Source organism: Strigops habroptila, chromosome 8 (genome assembly GCF_004027225.2).
Source record: "Strigops habroptila isolate Jane chromosome 8, bStrHab1.2.pri, whole genome shotgun sequence".
NCBI classification, from domain to species: domain Eukaryota; kingdom Metazoa; phylum Chordata; class Aves; order Psittaciformes; family Psittacidae; genus Strigops; species Strigops habroptila.
Window position 1 is genome coordinate 28,791,746 of NC_044284.2, and position 16,868 is coordinate 28,808,613.

Genomic DNA, 16,868 nt, shown 5'->3' on the forward strand with positions numbered 1-16,868 from the left:
CGAGGCCCCAGGAACCAGGGGTACGCACCCAAATCTGGTTCCAAAGACCGTAACAATGCGCCCGCAATTTATCCTACTGAGATTTCACAATCTAATGTATATTCAACAGGTTACATCCTCCTCTCATACATATGTATTTATAAATTGCATCATCTCCTGATTACATCATCAGTTGTTTCTGCGCTTGCGCAGCCCCCTTCTGGTGGTCGTCAGGATGAAGTAAGTAGTCTTCCTCAGACGAAGTAAGACGTCTTCCTCGCTATGTCCTTTTTACCTTTTAGAGTCCTGGATAAATCCCAACGATTGTGCTTGCGCCAGTATTCTTCTCTCTCTCCTTGACTGGTTCTTAGTATACAACTCTGTTTCTTAACACAATTAAAAGTTCTACTTGAATAATCTTTAAAGTACTGTTCCTACCAAACCACCACCTTACAAGGATATCGCTTGAATAGTCTCATAAATCTACGTCCACATCCTAGGTACTAGGCCTTTCTGACCTAGTAACAAACTTAACAAAACACAAATCAACCAAATCAGTAAGGCTAAATACTATATATATATTGATTAAAACTTGATTAAACTTCTGTTAATCAAACGTTATGATTTCTAACACAGGCATCAAAACTGACACAGTCTGCTTGCTCTATAAAGAGCAAATAAAGACAGTTTAGTTAAGGGAAACACCTTTACCTTCATTTCTGAAGTACCTCTTTCTCCAGCATGCAGGAGTTGAGCAAAGTTCAAAATTGCCACTGAATATGGTTTGGGGCCTGATTACAAAGTTAATTTTGCTACTGTCTTCCTATCTGTGTTGTCAGAGACAAGCGACAGTAAATCCTCTGAGTTAAGGGCTGCCATTATGGCCATATCCCATACACACGTACATGACTTCAATATCTAATGTATAGGAGTCCTAGACATTAATGTAATACAAACAAAAGCTATAAAAACAACCTTGGGCATGCCTATGAAGGAAGATGAAAAGAAAACACATTTCACAAGAAAATTTCAAGTTAGTAGCTTTACCTGTATGTTTAAAAGCATAACCAAATGTCATGTACCTACAGCAAATATTTTTACAAATTGTATAGTGCTTAATATTTAGAGCTTCTGAATTTTTTTATCTTCAAAGTATACATAACAATTCAAATCTTAAGGAAACAATCAAAAGTAAATAGGAGCTGGCCGAAGCAGACTGAAATTTCAACACTCCATAAGATTCTTTTCAAATTAAAGTGGGCTGCTTAGCAAAAGAAAAAGCAAGCAAACAAACAAACAAAAAAACACACAAAAAGAAAACCAAACCAAAACAAAAAAACCCCACGAAAAATCTCAAGTTTCTATTTCAAGATGTCACAGAGAGCATGGTATTAGCAACACATGTGGGCAAAGTATTAGAGTATCAAGCATCACAACAGAGTATCATCTTTTTTTACTCCTTTCTTCCTCAAAAGTGGAGAAAATAAACAACAATAAATGCTGTCTTATAAGAATGGCTTTGGCTTGTTTCTTGGTGAGAAACATGAAGGCACATGAGATATTTATCTGGTGCGAAATTCAGTTCAATATCTAAATTACTTTTTCCTATCAAAGTTCAAACAAACCCCATCAACCTTGAACCTTTAGAGCTTCACCATTGCAAATTCCTTTCATGGAGGGTAAAGCTTTGCAGAAAAAGATAAAAAGTGCTTTACTATTCAAGAGACACAGAAACTGTTTACGGTTAGCCACTATGTGGCTTGTGTTTACGAAAGAGTTTTAAAGAAACAAAACACCTTTATTTCCATATGGGTAGAGATATCTCTCATCATTAACCTGTAAATCGAGCCTTGTGGGCCAATTCAGCTGGAAATACTACATTGTAATTATACCGTACAATCAACTGCTCATTCACTTTCACAATGAGTAAGTAGAAGCTACTTTGTGATTTGTATGGTACACAACCAGTAACCATGAAGTCCATTCTAGTGCTAATAGTGGTGGAGATAGTGACGACTCCAGCGGTGTCCTCTGCACTTAAAAAAAAAAAAAAAAAAAAAAAAAAAATGCAGCTGAGAACTGAATATTAGAACCAACTGCTTAAGACAAATGCCAATTTTTAAGAATATCTGAATCAGGATCTGCTCAGAGATTTAACATTCCCCACAGAACTGGGGCCATCCATGTTCAACAGCTTGAGAACCAGATTCAGAAGAGCAGAGGTGCAAAATTAGAAGTTCATAGAGCAAGTGCCTGGCCCCACACCCACCTGAACTACCTAAACTGCACAAATGTATTTGACTGCCAGCCAGCCAGCCAGACCTGTTATTCCTTGAGCATGCAATCGGTCTACAGCAGTAGGCTACATAACATACAGTCTCCCCTCAGGTCAGTTTGTATTGCTAATGTGACTGCCCCAGCAAAATCTGGAACTCTGTGATCCAGGTCAGTTTGCATACCTTACATGTTTTATCTTCTAGTAAGAAAACATGCAGCTACTTGTCTCATGTGCATTAGGCTGAACTAACAGTAAACAGAGATGACTAAACTGATGGGGATACAAAAAAGTTGGGCTCAACTTCCTAAACACGTAGCAGACCTCTGTCAAAATCATTGCACATCAACAATGATGGCAAACAGTACATAAAAATGCAAACAGTAGCATGGAAAGTTGAAGGAGCAAGTTTTAAGGTGAATTTTGACAGATAAATGAATAGGTTCACATGGCATGCCTGCCTGAAGGCATCCGATTCAATTACTCACAGTTCTTCCAGGTCTAATTTCCCCTTGTCCTGGTGTGAGATTTCTAGTCCCAGTAAAATAGAAATAAATACAGTGAATAAAGAAATAGTTTCTTGAGAGATATTGAATAACTCATTAAGGAAAATAAGGCAAAGGAAAGAAGAAGAAAGGAAACAAATACTGCAAGTATTGGGTAGCTATTGGGAAGTAGGATGGAATTTTCTAAAAAGGTTCATGAATTTTTTTCAAAGCAGCTATTTTATTAAGAACCTACACATAAAAACCCCACATTTGAATGGTTAAACTTAAAAGAGAGTATTTGCACTTTGGTTTTGCTGAATTTTTAAGACAAACTGGAAGTATTTGACTTTTTTCTGCATCATGATTTTTGTGAATTTTTCAATATTTCGAATATATTTTGGGTTTTTTTCTGTTATCCATCTTTATTTGAAACCACAAATAGACTCAGTTACTGTTAACTGAATCCTTCTGGTACAACTATGCTCTCACTTAATTCACATTTTCCTTTGACTTTTGGAGGGAGAGATATTCCTTCCTTGATGCTAAACCTGAAGATACAAACTAGAGCCAAAAAACATTAGTCCTTTTTCTCTGTTTCAGTTTTAAGCCCCACTGATTACTTTCAGATACTTTTGATTTTCAGGAAACTGGTATTTCATTTCTTGGCCATTTCCAACCCAAGGTCATTTCTTGTCAGATATTTTATCAAAACCAGAGTTCTTCGACATAAAAATGAATTTACTTTGCGTTGAATCAATTTTAATTCGATGTTTATATTGATCATTATATTTTTAGAATCACAGGTTATAGCTGTTAAATTAAAAAAATACTCATTTCTTCAATCAGACTGAGAATGTAATATAACAAGGGAAAGGAATAAACTATGTGACATCCTAAGCAGTTGTTGCTTAATTTAAAAATAGAGATAGAATGCCATCTACTTGTTACTTTCTTATATCGCTGGCTGAGGAAAACAGAGCTAACACTCTTGGATTACTGCAGTCTTTAAGTATATGCTTCAGCTAATCACCTGTGTCCAGAGTTACACCAAAAAAAAAAAGAGCTACCATCATATTAGCATGCACCCGATATGTTCAATGCATCAATTATACAATACAGCAGACTTCTCTCTCCCTTTCCCAGGTACTGACTCCAAATGCCAAACTCTGGAAAACCTTTCAAACTATGAAGTAAGAGACACCCTCTGATGCTTGTTTGTTATTTAGAATCCAGATCCTGGCCATGAATATGGAAAGTATGGAAGCAAGCAGAATAAAGTACAGTGACAGTCTTTGTTCTGCACTGTTCACCAGTCTCTGGAGATGACTTGCAAGAACAACTTTGTCTGAAGTTTCAGAATGGGTATTAGCAGCTGGACAGAACAGCAAAGAATTGTTTGTCAAGTATAGGGCAGACTGTACTTGAACACAAATTTATTCCTGCTGTTACAGGACTTTCATTACAGAATCAAAATCACAATGCCTACCAGAAAAATCTAGAGAGCACCTATTAACCCATAAGCACATAGGACGATACACATTCATACTACTTGTGAGCCTTAATTACTAAAGCCTTTATCGGTTCTCCACCAACTCTCTTTGCACCTCACCATGCTCTTCATTTGCCATTTTTTTGACTAACAGAAAAAGTCACTAACAAAGTGATGTGTTTCAATGGAGAAGTCTCTTTCCTGAAACTAAAAGATTCTGCTGTACCTAATATAGTTGGGGGAGGAGGAGGGGAAAGTGTCATTTTTGTATTCTTTTCCCCAGCAAAGTAGCCATCTGTGTGAATAAAACTCTTGGAAATAAGATCTATAATTGATGTGTATTTGGGTAAGTTGTCATATAACTAGCTTTTCAACACTGTTTTCTCCAATCATTAGTAGTTCTTTTACAAATATTTATTTGGAAGCTCTATAAACCTTTTAGAAACCTTAATCATAAACAAGGAGTTAAGCAAGCAAGTCTCTGTTTCTCTGTTTTACAAAAATGGAGTGACTCTAAACCTGAGTATCATAAATATTATTATTAGTCTTATTGTATTTGCTTTCTAGTTTTTGATCCTAAAGGGATGAAGGCTGCCACAGTCACTCTGAAGCCAAAATGGCTGAAAGCGTACTTCAGGATTAAATTCATGGGATTCTACAGACTCATACTTTGAGAAAATAGCCAACTATCACACAGAATATGGTTAAATAAGGAGTAAAAATAGTTTTGTTCATTAAATGCTGCATCAAGGCATTCTGAGATAAAAAATATTTATGAGATATCTAATGAAATATGCCTAGTATTTCTCCCCTCTCCTTTTTATTTTTGCATTGGATACTGGTCCAAAAGAGATAAAATACAAAAATAAAATACAAAATATCCATTATTTAGTTATTGCCTACTTAAAGAAGCCACTCAATCTTTATTCTGTAAAAGTTATGGAATTGATCTGAATCACAATTTATGCATGGACGCTTAGGCTTGACAGAAAACAAGAACCACTGTAACGCCAGATGTGAAAATTCGGAACTCTTGAGGATGTTACACTTTGCTGCAACATGTGTTCCCTCTCCTGCCCACTTCGAGCACCTTAGAACATTCTTAATTCTTCGGTTTATATAACTGAGCAAAATCTCATAATATATATAACAGCTTTCATCAGTTCTTTATGTTCTACATGGCTCTGGCAACCACTTTCAGAGCTCCTAGTCTCAGTGCTTAGATTTACAATGACTGAAAAAGAAGTCCAGAGGCACGCACATGCATAAAAAAAAAAACCCAACAAAAAAAAAACACTTCAAGAAATTAAAAAAAGGATGTACAAATATGCTGTTCAGATTTTGCCAGGGTAGCACTATGAATTTCATAGATCTGTTTACTGTAGACAATCCATTCCCAAAGCATTTAACTTTTCTACAATCTCAAAAGCACACAACCTTTATATGTAGAGGAAGTGAACACTACTATGGCTCCAGCCTTAGAGAGAGGAGGCATTATGGAGAAGCAGAGATAGAAGCAGCTGACCTAGTCTTAGTTGCTCACATAATACAATAGGAGACTTTTTGTGCCTTTGACTAGATCTTCCTCTCCCTCCTCATCCTAACCAGTCTCAAGATCTAAATCTCTTCCTGAAATATTGTGAGACCAGCCACCACAAATCAAATTCCAGAACAATGATGGAAGCCTTCAAACAAATATACGAAGGTGAGGAAGGATGAGAATTAACACTGCCTGAGTTATTGTTGCATAATTCCCTAAAAGTGGCAACCTGAATAAACCACATCTCTAGAGTTCTCTTCCTTCCAGCACACCTGGGACAAGTAACAGGAATATCTCTGAATCCATCAGACATTCGAACCTCAAGGGAAAACCATTCCTGTTTGTCCCGCTGTGAATTACAACCCAAATTCTGATAGAAAGAAACCTTGAAGGCACATCTACTTTTATTGGACCACATTATAAAAGAGTTTTGTAATTTTTATGTAGAAAGCCTATGTGAGTGCATTTAAGCAAGTAATTCTCTGTGCATTTTGTGCATGCAAAATGGAAGCATCTTTAATTTTTGCAGTTCCATCTAAGCAGGTTAAGGCAGGTCAGTACAAGCAATTAATATAAATGAACAAGAAGTTCATAAAAGCAATTTAATTTGAATTAACAATTCATCTACTCCCATTGACTTGGCTACAGTGAAGAGATTGCTGCTTTTATCTACTAACATAATTTTTATTTATGTAACATCCAGATGATAGAAGGTGGATGTATGCAAGCATACATCTATAGAGACAAATTCAGAATCAATGACACAAACAGTTTATAATGCAAATAAACATAGAAAAAAATGTCAGGAAATTTTGAATATTGTTTTCTTTTTAGAGGTGAAGCCCTGAAGCCCTCAGTTCTGAACTACTGCTTTTCTAGGTAATCTAACATTTATTTCATATATTAATATTGTGCATGCTATATGTATGAATCATATTATGATATATGTAGTACTTATTTATGCTCTTAAATACTTTCCTTAGCCAATCTTCATTAAATACCCTTTTGGAGCTGTATTACAGAATTGGATGAATCATATAAAAAGTAGTGGAAATTCCAGAAATCTGGACTTGGTCATCTCCGTTCAAACTGATTTGGGACAAGATGGCAGCCAGTATGTTATCAAATACTCATTCACCAATATCTAGCATTTTCTACCTGTTCAGCTGTTACAACATAACTCCAAACACAGGAATGAAGATCTTAGACCATGGTTACAATTGCTATGGAAACTGGTCCCTTAAAGTCTTTGCATTTGGCACATCTGTCTTATTTCATCAGTAATTTCTGAAGAAGTAACCTGCTGGCATATACCACGAAATGATAGAAATAAATTAATAGAGAAAGGTAGTCACCACAAAGAGGACAGGAGGAAGCTGGGATGGAAAAATCTACTTTGACCCTAAAGGCACAGGTACATGAGTTACAAGGGAAAACAATCACAAAAGGGGGTTCTACAAGTAAAATTGCTGCTCCATTCTCCAGTGGGCACTTCCCCAGATAGAATAGGAGGACTGATCTTAATCTTAATCTTAAGGAAGGAAATTCTGATTCATGTTTACAAGAAGTGAGTAGTGAATATTACAACCATTACTAGAGGGTCCTTTTGAGGTTTAACACACCAAGGGCAGCCAGGTCCTTGAGCAAAAGCAATCCCACTGATGGGTTTGCCTTTGCCTGAGGCAGGAATAACTCAGACTGTCTTCCCTAGCATATTCTTCATCTGCACTACAGGCACTTTATCCCCTTCTTCAGTACGTAACAGTTTTGCTTGGCAGGGCCAGCTCGATTGGCAGATCCTCTGGTGTTGATTAACCAGGTGGCTTTGGCTAAATGTGCATCCCAATGTTTGAATGTCCCAGCACCCACTGCTCCCTACCAGAACAGGTATGGTGATTAAGGCGAAATCTGAAACCAGAAAACTCCATGAAATTTTGCAGAACATAACTGGAAACATTTTTTTTCTAGGCAACTTCAGTGAATAACAAAAGTTTGGGTCAGACCATTCGTGTGACTGGGAATGTCAGAAGAGGGCAAGGGTTTAGCTTTCTGATATGTTTTGTTTCTTTTTGGGTAACTAAAACAGAGACTGAGGCAGTCAGTGAAATCAGGCAGGAAAGTCTGAAACAGAAAACAGTCCTCCATACCAATTTACAACAGTAGGCACTGTTCACTCTGCATCTGCCCCAAAAAAGAGTAGTAACACCACCAACAATTATTACTGCACTTTACAGTTTTGTAGTACTTTGCAAATATGAATTACCTAGTCTCAGAACTATTCTTTCAGGTAATTAGCTTGATTTTATTAAAAAGCCCTGTAACATAGAGAGGTTAAGTGACTCACTGTGAAGTAGTGAAGGTACTGGATTCAGTCTTGGTTCACTGTTTCATGCTCCAGCAAATATTTCTCTGCTATGATCTCTACAAAGTCCCTCTTTGTGGTCATCTCGCTTTTTTCATTGAGCTCTTCCTGTCTAGGTAACAGACACCTAATAATTTAAAAAAGACATAAAAGACTAGATCCAGCACCAAAAGCAACACTATAACTTCATCCAGTAACTGAGATGCATGAAGTTGGATCACTTTACAGATATTGTGCTTTGGTTTAAGCCGTATCACTGAAGTATTTATCAACAGTGGCTAAAGCCATAACCTCAAGCAGTTAATACTAATAGTAACTACTCTAGCATTACATCAGGGGATATGGAGACACATGGGAGTCTGTTCTGTTACATTACAACTGATCTGGATGAAGCTTACTGAAATTAAAGTATTTTCTGTAACATTTGGGCATGAAAAATAGCTATTTTCTGGCAAGACTTTGTTTCACTGGAAAATTTACAACCAGAATCTTTAGGTAAACTATTGGAAACACCCATTATCATCCGAGTTAACTCGATGTTCCTGCATGTTGCTGTATAAACTTGCAAAGATTTTGTTTGGTTTAGATAAGCATCCATAAATCCCACATTACTTTCCAAAGGATTTCAAGTCTCAATTACAGTTTAGAGAAGATGTTCCCTTTGCATTGCAGCCAGGAAAGACTGTACATACCCCTTATTTAGTGCTTTTACATAGAAAATACCATATTCTGTCTTTAGTGATCAAATTCAGACATAATTTGGGGGAAAAAGATGGAACTCTTTGGAGCTGAAATGGTGCATTTTTCCCTTTCCAGCCTAGAAAACCAGTTTTAGCACAAGTCTTTTACATGGCAGCAGTTAGGAGTGCTTTGGTAGAAAACACAGAAACCTTAATCTCACAACTGCTACAGTTTCCTGTATTGTGTTGAAGGATACACAGACTATTTTCACCTATGAACTCACGCAAATTATCCTCCCTGTGATTAATTTGCACCATAATTTTATTACCTCCAGTACATAAAGTGTGTAGATAGGTGAGCTGCTAGACTCTGGATTGATGCCACCTGATGTAGCAAAACACAGACAAATCATGCAGTATAGCAGTAAGTAGAAACTGCACTTTAATTGGATGAGTTAATATTTATTTCAGTACTGTGTTCTGCAGCTGCATGACTATCAGGCATTGATTGAGATGAGAAACCCAGCTGATTTACATGGCCTTTTTTTAATATGGACTGAAGTTAGGCTTCGTTATAAATATAGCATTGTAACTCTTTCCAAAGCTGTTCAAGCAAATGGAACACATGCCTTCATACCCAGTACCCACCAATAAAAATTAGTTATAACATAAAACAGGCATTGTTGCTCAGGATTGGGTCAGAATTAAACTATTTTTCGGGTTGGTTTTATATTTCACAATTAGAAATCAGGAATCGAAACGTCTACTTAGAAGTCACCATTACAAATCAAGCCATGTTTTTTCTTTTCCTTGATTATTCCCCCTCTCCCATTTCCCTCCAAGTAAAAACTACCCTACCACATCTACCCTCCAGCAGAGGAAAATTATCTTTCCCTCTCACGCATTTTCCTCCTACTACCACTTCCTATGTTTTTATGTGAGATAAGGTAAACCTTACCATCAGTTTCTTTGACAACACCTGTCTATCTGGACCTTCCATCTTCTGTGGAAAAGTTCTCCATATTCTGCAGGGACAAGCAAGCTACTTCCTTACCCTCCTCACTTGGGTAGACAGACAGACTCTGGGCTCGGCACCTTGCTGCTGGATGACATTCTCTTCCCTTTAGTTTTATGCCAAAAGACAGGACAGAATTCACTGTAGTACTGCAGGGAAAAAAATATGGTAAGAAGTGTGTTAGGAAATTCATTCAATAAATTGTCACGTTTCAGCAACATTTGTCTTCCTGAGGGCTTATAGAATTGCCCATTCCATTGGCACTTAAATGTCGTGTTACCCATCATAATATCCTTGTTATCATCCTCGAAGTGCTTCCTTTTCTTCGCCTCAGTGGTTCTGAGGCAAGTAAGGTCTATATATGACCCCTGCATTACGGTTTTAACTCTTCCCTCAAACTGAACATTAACTTTCCTGATCATAATGAAAATTTCTTTCCCCATTTTCTTTTTGGATTGCAACAACTGTGTCTACAAAATTCTATCTATAAATGCAACTCTCTCAAGGATAAATTCATTCCAACTGGGGGGTTCTGAAATCACCCTGCCAAAATTCAGGGGCAAAATCAACCATAACATTTTCGCTGTTATTCTCATACAGTCAGCATCCGAGCTTGCCAACAAATAACCCACATACAATTAAGCATCCCTCCACATGCCTCTGTATCTCTTTGAAAACTCTTTAGTAAAGGACATGCATCCATTCATATAAACATGATAATACATCACCAAGCCAGGCACTGAAGCAATATGCAGCCCTTTGCCAGGAGGGAAATACGGATCTGGGAAAGAGTTGTGCATTTGTCTCCAAATGCAGAGAATACACAGGCACACAGTTTTGAGAATAACCTTTTACAGAATCCAGTGACTGGATGCACCAGCTGGGGAATGCCTGAATTGAAAAGATTTACCCAGCAAACATTCAAAAATAAAAGAAACAAACAGAAAAAACTCTGAAACAACCCTATAGTCAAGTCAAAAATGGAACAATTATGTGATAAAAATTAAGAGTTTGAGGCAGTACCAAAGATAGAAAAGAGTTCTCTGCAACAATTTAATAAACCTAACATTATTCCTGCTATTTAACAGCCTAACATCTTTTGGGGGAATATAAATTATTCAATGTTCAAATGCCTTGTAATTTGATTTAAATGATGAATGGAAAAAATACTTTAATTGTTAAATATATTTTGTATGCATCACACAGAAACATCAACCAACTTGCTGAAACAGGCTCTCAGGAGAACTGTATGGCTCAGAAGATTGCTAATGGGATGTGGCATCCTTCATCATTAAGATCATGTGTTGAATCCAGAACATGTTGGAAGCAACTGGTAATGGTTTCTCAATATGGCTAGAAATTCAAAACCGAGTTACTAGTTCCCTTCATCATGTCTCTCCCCCTCCCATAGTAGAAATAGTAGAAACTATTTAAGTTTCTACTCAAAATACCTAAGATACTGTAAGGTAATCTGTTAAAATTTAGTTTAATTAAAGCTGCAATCACTAAAAATTGAGAGCCCCTTGTCATTGCAAAAGCAGAGAACAAGAGACAGGCAGTCAAAATTATAGTATTAAACCGCATCACAGTAAACTTTGCTTACATGCAACAAACTGGTTTCCTAGAAATCATAATTTTCATTGATTTCGTTGATTGCTGAGCCAATAATCAGGAGCCTTCACAGGAACTCCTCATCTTGCCACCAATCTTAACTCTGCAACTTTGAGAAAATGAAGTTTACATTTGTAGCTTTGCCTCCTGCATCTAATTCCTTTGAAGGAACAATTATCTGTAACTACCTGTGAAGTTCTTAGTACAACAGATCTTCAATCTCTCTGGGGTTTTTGAGGTACTACTGTAATACAAGTAATAGTGGTTGCTTTGGGTTTGGGTTTCTTTGGTTTTGTTTTTGTTTGGGGTTAGTTTGTTTGTTTGTTTGGGGTTTTTTTAGGGGGGGTTGTGGTGGTGCTTTTTGGGGTTTGTTTTTTTTTCAGTACCTGTGATCACTGCTTAGTTTTATCTTTTTTGATCTCTCCACTCCCTTTAAATCTCTACTCTGAATGACTGCAAAAATCATCATAAAAGCAAAATGTCCATATAAAAATGTGTCGATAAACTAATGTTCTTGAAACGAATGTACAACACACAAAAAAAGGGGCATGGCTGGCGCAATAGTTTATATTAATCGATAGAGCTGAAAAAAATGTACCGGATCTCAGACACATGGACACAAGTCAGTTGAACAAATAAAAGTTGTATTTTACCCAGAAAGCTTACCCCTTTTCTGTCTTAGGTCATCACTGTAGTAGTGATGGCATTGTCTGCTCCCAACATTCAAGAGTCTACCTACCTGTGTTGTACACATCAATGGAAAACTCTTAAAAACTGAACATCTCCATTTATATAAATGAAGGAATTTCATACTGCATGAGATTTTACAAAGATATCTTTTAATATCTTTAAAACTCTCCGGCTTCCTTATTATGACGCTCTTTAGAAATGCAGAAACAAATGGCTATTCAGGGGAAGATACACAGCTTGCCTGAGGCAAACTGATTAAATGTCTAAAATCGAAGACTTTTAGTTAAAGAATTACTAAAATAGATGAGAGGGAGAAAGACGGAATAGTTTAAAGATAAGATTTTACAGAATTAGAAATATCATTGTTAGAAAATATGCTGAGAGAAACTTAGCAGAGTTCCTCCAGTGTTTGCCGCTGAGATTCACAGAGATCTCTTGCAGGTTTTGCAGCTTTCAAATAGCCATGTCTGAGATCACCACAGGCTTGCAAAGTGAGTCAGACCATGCCTTCTCCCAAATCCTGTATCTGTCCACTACAAAGAGACATTTAAACAACCAGCATCACCTCAAAAAGGCTGCACCAGCAATCTAGATAGAAGCCATGAGTTTTTTTGGATGATAAACACAATGAATGTATTTATTTCCTGTAGAGAATTATGAGGTTTTCTTCACAGGAAATGCAACAGAGTTAAAAAGACGACTTAATACTCTCTGTTAACAGTAAGGTTGACATAAGGTATATTTCTATTAAACTCAACAGATACCTAATAATGAATAGAAGAAACTGAAGATGAAGTAAAATTTTCAGACAAATACACTGAAAGGTTTACAAATATCATTAAAGCAATTTAATGTGAAATTTATATTAAATATTTTTAACATATTTTAGAAAAATTTTGTAATTTGGAATACAAAAGTGTAGCTAAATTTACCAGCACAAATGCCTTGATGATAAATGTGCTAACAAAGTTTTTAATGTGAAGAAAAGGCAATCTCTCTTTTCTTAATTACTGCACCACAAAATCATTCTGAAACACACTTTGATGCTTTACATTTCCAGGGAGGAGCACACTTTTGAAAAATTACTACAATGGCCACAGAAGACCTTGTTTTCATACAGATACCATATTCAGCATTGAACAAATTTATTGTCTGAATTTCCACGTATCTGTAAGTCTGTAAGTTTCTTGCAGCATTCATTTCTGTTAGAATTTCAAAGACAGACCCAGACAATACAGACCACAGGGGCAGAACCTGTACAGTGTTACTACTACACTATCATCAGGAGCTTTATTCTAAATTGGCAAATATAATTTCAGAGACATAGTTGCTTTTTATTGTCACTTGTTTTCAATTTCAAAGGTATAACTTCAAAGAAAACAAAAACGACCTGTAGAGTTTGTGCACTGGAAACCATCAAGTAGTGAGTTTTATTTATGTAAATTGGGCAGAAAGAAAAGATTAAAAAACTAGATGAAACAGCAGTAAGTGAACAGGATTATTTTGAATATAGTAAGACTAAACCATAACAAAGATTTTTAATCATCTGCAAACTGCTTAAAGAGAAAGGAGATTAATTTTACTGCGCGGATTTGCACAAGAAGGCTGTGGGGTGGATGTTGGGTTTTAGGGAATAAAAGTGAGTTTTAGAAAACTTTCTAAGGTTTCAAACCTGATTTCCTTGTGCTGCCTTACACCTGCAGCCTGAAAAAGCACTACACATTTGGCTTCATTTAGTTAACTTGGCTGTAGCAGTTTCCAAATGATTAATATCACCTTTGTACAGATACAAATAAATACGTAAGTTGCACTGCACTGAAGATTGAGAATCCTGAAATGTAATTAGCTACCTGCATGCTTTTTACCAGCAAATATTAAACTACACAGCAAAAAGAAATAAAGGACAAAATAGAACCATGCAACATCATTACTCAATAAAAATGATGTGTTTATAACCTCATTACTCACATTTTATAGTTGTGGATGCTGAAATACAGAGAAGTGGCTGCGCAAGGTCATGCTGGCAGAGTGTTCTGCTCACTGTTTCATGAATTGCTTTCCTTTTTTTTTTTTTGAACATATATAGATCACCACAGTAAATTTACAAAAAGGCCTTGTCTGACACACAGATAAGTATGGACTTAAGATAAGCTGCATCTCCTGAGCTTCATTTACAACAATACAATTTGTTGGTTTCAATAAACCATATGTGGAAATAATATCGATGTTAATAGACACATGTAGAAATCTTTATGGTAATGTTCTGGTTTCTCTGAACTCAGTGATAAAATTTCCATTGCAAATAAATTTCCATCACAACACTGGATTTGAACCTTTGAATTTTATAAACCGTCTCATCTGTAAGTGAACTGCTGCCAACAAAATAATTCCAGTCACTCCAGTGAAGTCTGGATCCACTTCTGAATCAAGGAGAGTGAAAAAGTCATAACAACACATCTTTTTAGCTAAGTCTTCAGGAGGACTCATTTGTTAATGATTATTTTCTTTTTCAGTATGCCTCTGGAACAATTGATTCCACTGGAGAAAGTAAGTCGAAAGGTGAGTGGGTGTTTACTTCACTAAATCACAATTAAAAGAATCTTTTTCTATAGAAAAAAGGTCGTGTGGTTTGTGTTCTTTTCTCCCTCCAGAGCTTTCTCATAAGCCCTAATTTTCTGCAAGTAATACCAGGCTATTTTAGACTGAAATGATACCAATATATTTGACCAAAGTTGATTACATGATGCCCCTGTCGAAGCTCTAGGATTTCTATGGTGTAAAATGTTTACAGCTGTGGGCGTTTACCTTTTCACTGTTTTACAAATGCATGTGCCATTGTGCCAGAATACAGTTTTAGTCCAAGAAGCATTTACATGAGCCATGCCTGGGTTTGAACAGATTCAGGCTGTGCTGCAAAGCAGTATACATCTACCACAAGATCATGACTGATCTGAGGGAGAGTAGGAAAGAAAACTGTTAAACTTTATCTTAATCCAGCTTTGAGAGAAACTTGGCAAGTAAAAAGACTTAAACTGTCCAAGAGATAATGAACTCTACTCAAAATTTTATTTTTTTTTTTAAACATGCAAACAGAATTTCTGGGTCTTCTCTCAGATCAATTCAACTAGAACTGACTCCAATGAAGAATTTAGTGCGAGGAGTCCCTGCCCATGGCAGGGGGGTTGGAACTAGATGATCTTAAGGTCCTTTCCAACCCTTACTATTCTATGATTCTAAGACCATGACATGTCCCCAAATTTTTTTTTGTTGTCAGAAATCTGTTAGAACAGGTCTTTAATTCTCTCCAGTATTACTGTGAAAATAAGATCTAGATTTGGCTTTCTTAGTGAGACCAATTCTTATTCCTAAAACTGTAAAGAATTACACTTCCTATGCAGTATTTTTCATGAGAATCAGGCGAAGAATCAGGCCAATGAAAACATCAGAGGCAGTGAATGCTTAAGATCCTATCTTAAAAAAAAAAAAAAAAAAAAACCCAAAAAAACCAAACAACAACAAAAAAAAAAAAAAAAAAAAACCAAACCAAAAAAACCAGAAAATCCATAAGCTGTACCCACAAATAAAATTTTGTTCCTATTATGAATCTGATTATGAACCAGTGGGGAAATCATGTCACCTCTTATGACAGCTGAATATCACCATAATAAACCAACGTCTCACATTTGGCATGTGGAGATGCTTATTGTTAGAAATGTCTGAGAATCCATTCAGTGGGGCTGTAGGAGGGACAGCCCACTAACATCAACAACAGTAAACCAGAGTGTTCACATTGCTTTTCTGCTGGACAAAACACATTATGGTATGGTAAAAATGCCACTGTTCCTCACAGGTATTATTTGGATTTAGTCAGCAATGCCAGAGCAAAGACAGTAATTAAGCAGTGTTTAATGACACTGGAAAATGTTTAGAGTCCCACTCACGTGACATAATTTGTGGGACTGACAAACAAAAGGCAATGTCTGCTGAAACAACAAACTAGGGCCAAATTCCAGTCAAACGCTAAGATCAGAAAGACTTGCACTCAGAGTGAAGAACTGCAAAACATCTAAAGGAACATAGCAAATCTGAGCTGATTTTCAAGCTGCTTAAACTAATAGACTATTCTCACAATAAAAAATGTGGCATTTCCAATAAATCACCTGGAAATTACTTCAAGTCATGCTGACTTGGCTTAGATTTAATTAATCTTTTCTCATCCTGCAAACTCTGTTTTGTCCTTGGCTACATTTGTGTGCATGTGTGTGTTTTCTTATGCGTTGTGCACAGATAGGGCCAGAGAGGCAACAAGCAGCTTCAGGTATTCCTGACAGCTTTCAAACATAGGTTACTTTTGGGGAGAACCTATCCTTCCTTTTAAACTTGCCCATCTTCAAATAAATAATGATCTACCTGCACAGACCCTTCCAACAACATGAAATATTAGAAACACAGCAGGAAGGTAAAAAAAGGACAAAAAAAAAGAAACACCCCAAGATAAAAAATCCCACACAAATCAGCTTGGAAACCTGCAAGCTGCCACAACAGCATATATAAATATTTCTGTTTAGAACGCTCCACTGCTCAGCCATCATTTAACAAAGCTATGCTCTTTAAAAGGTTTTTAGCCACCTAAGTTAGTATTTCTAAACCTTTAATTATCTTTGCTGAACTCCCTGTGTATTTATGGTTTTGTCTGGTGTTAAAATGACTAGAAATGAATGCAGCTTCTAGCATGTGGT

General features: G+C 36.5%; 1 long non-coding RNA gene across 1 annotated transcript; it reads right to left on the reverse strand.

Annotated features, from left to right (window-relative positions):
• Positions 1 to 1,288: 1,288 nt before the first annotated feature.
• LOC115612064 lies at positions 1,289 to 11,745 on the reverse strand. The gene is made up of 4 exons (XR_003992868.1): positions 11,432 to 11,745; positions 9,772 to 9,977; positions 8,116 to 8,260; positions 1,289 to 2,010 (listed from the first exon to the last, which is right to left on the reverse strand). It is a non-coding gene; the product is annotated as an uncharacterized LOC115612064 (long non-coding RNA).
• Positions 11,746 to 16,868: the final 5,123 nt, after the last annotated feature.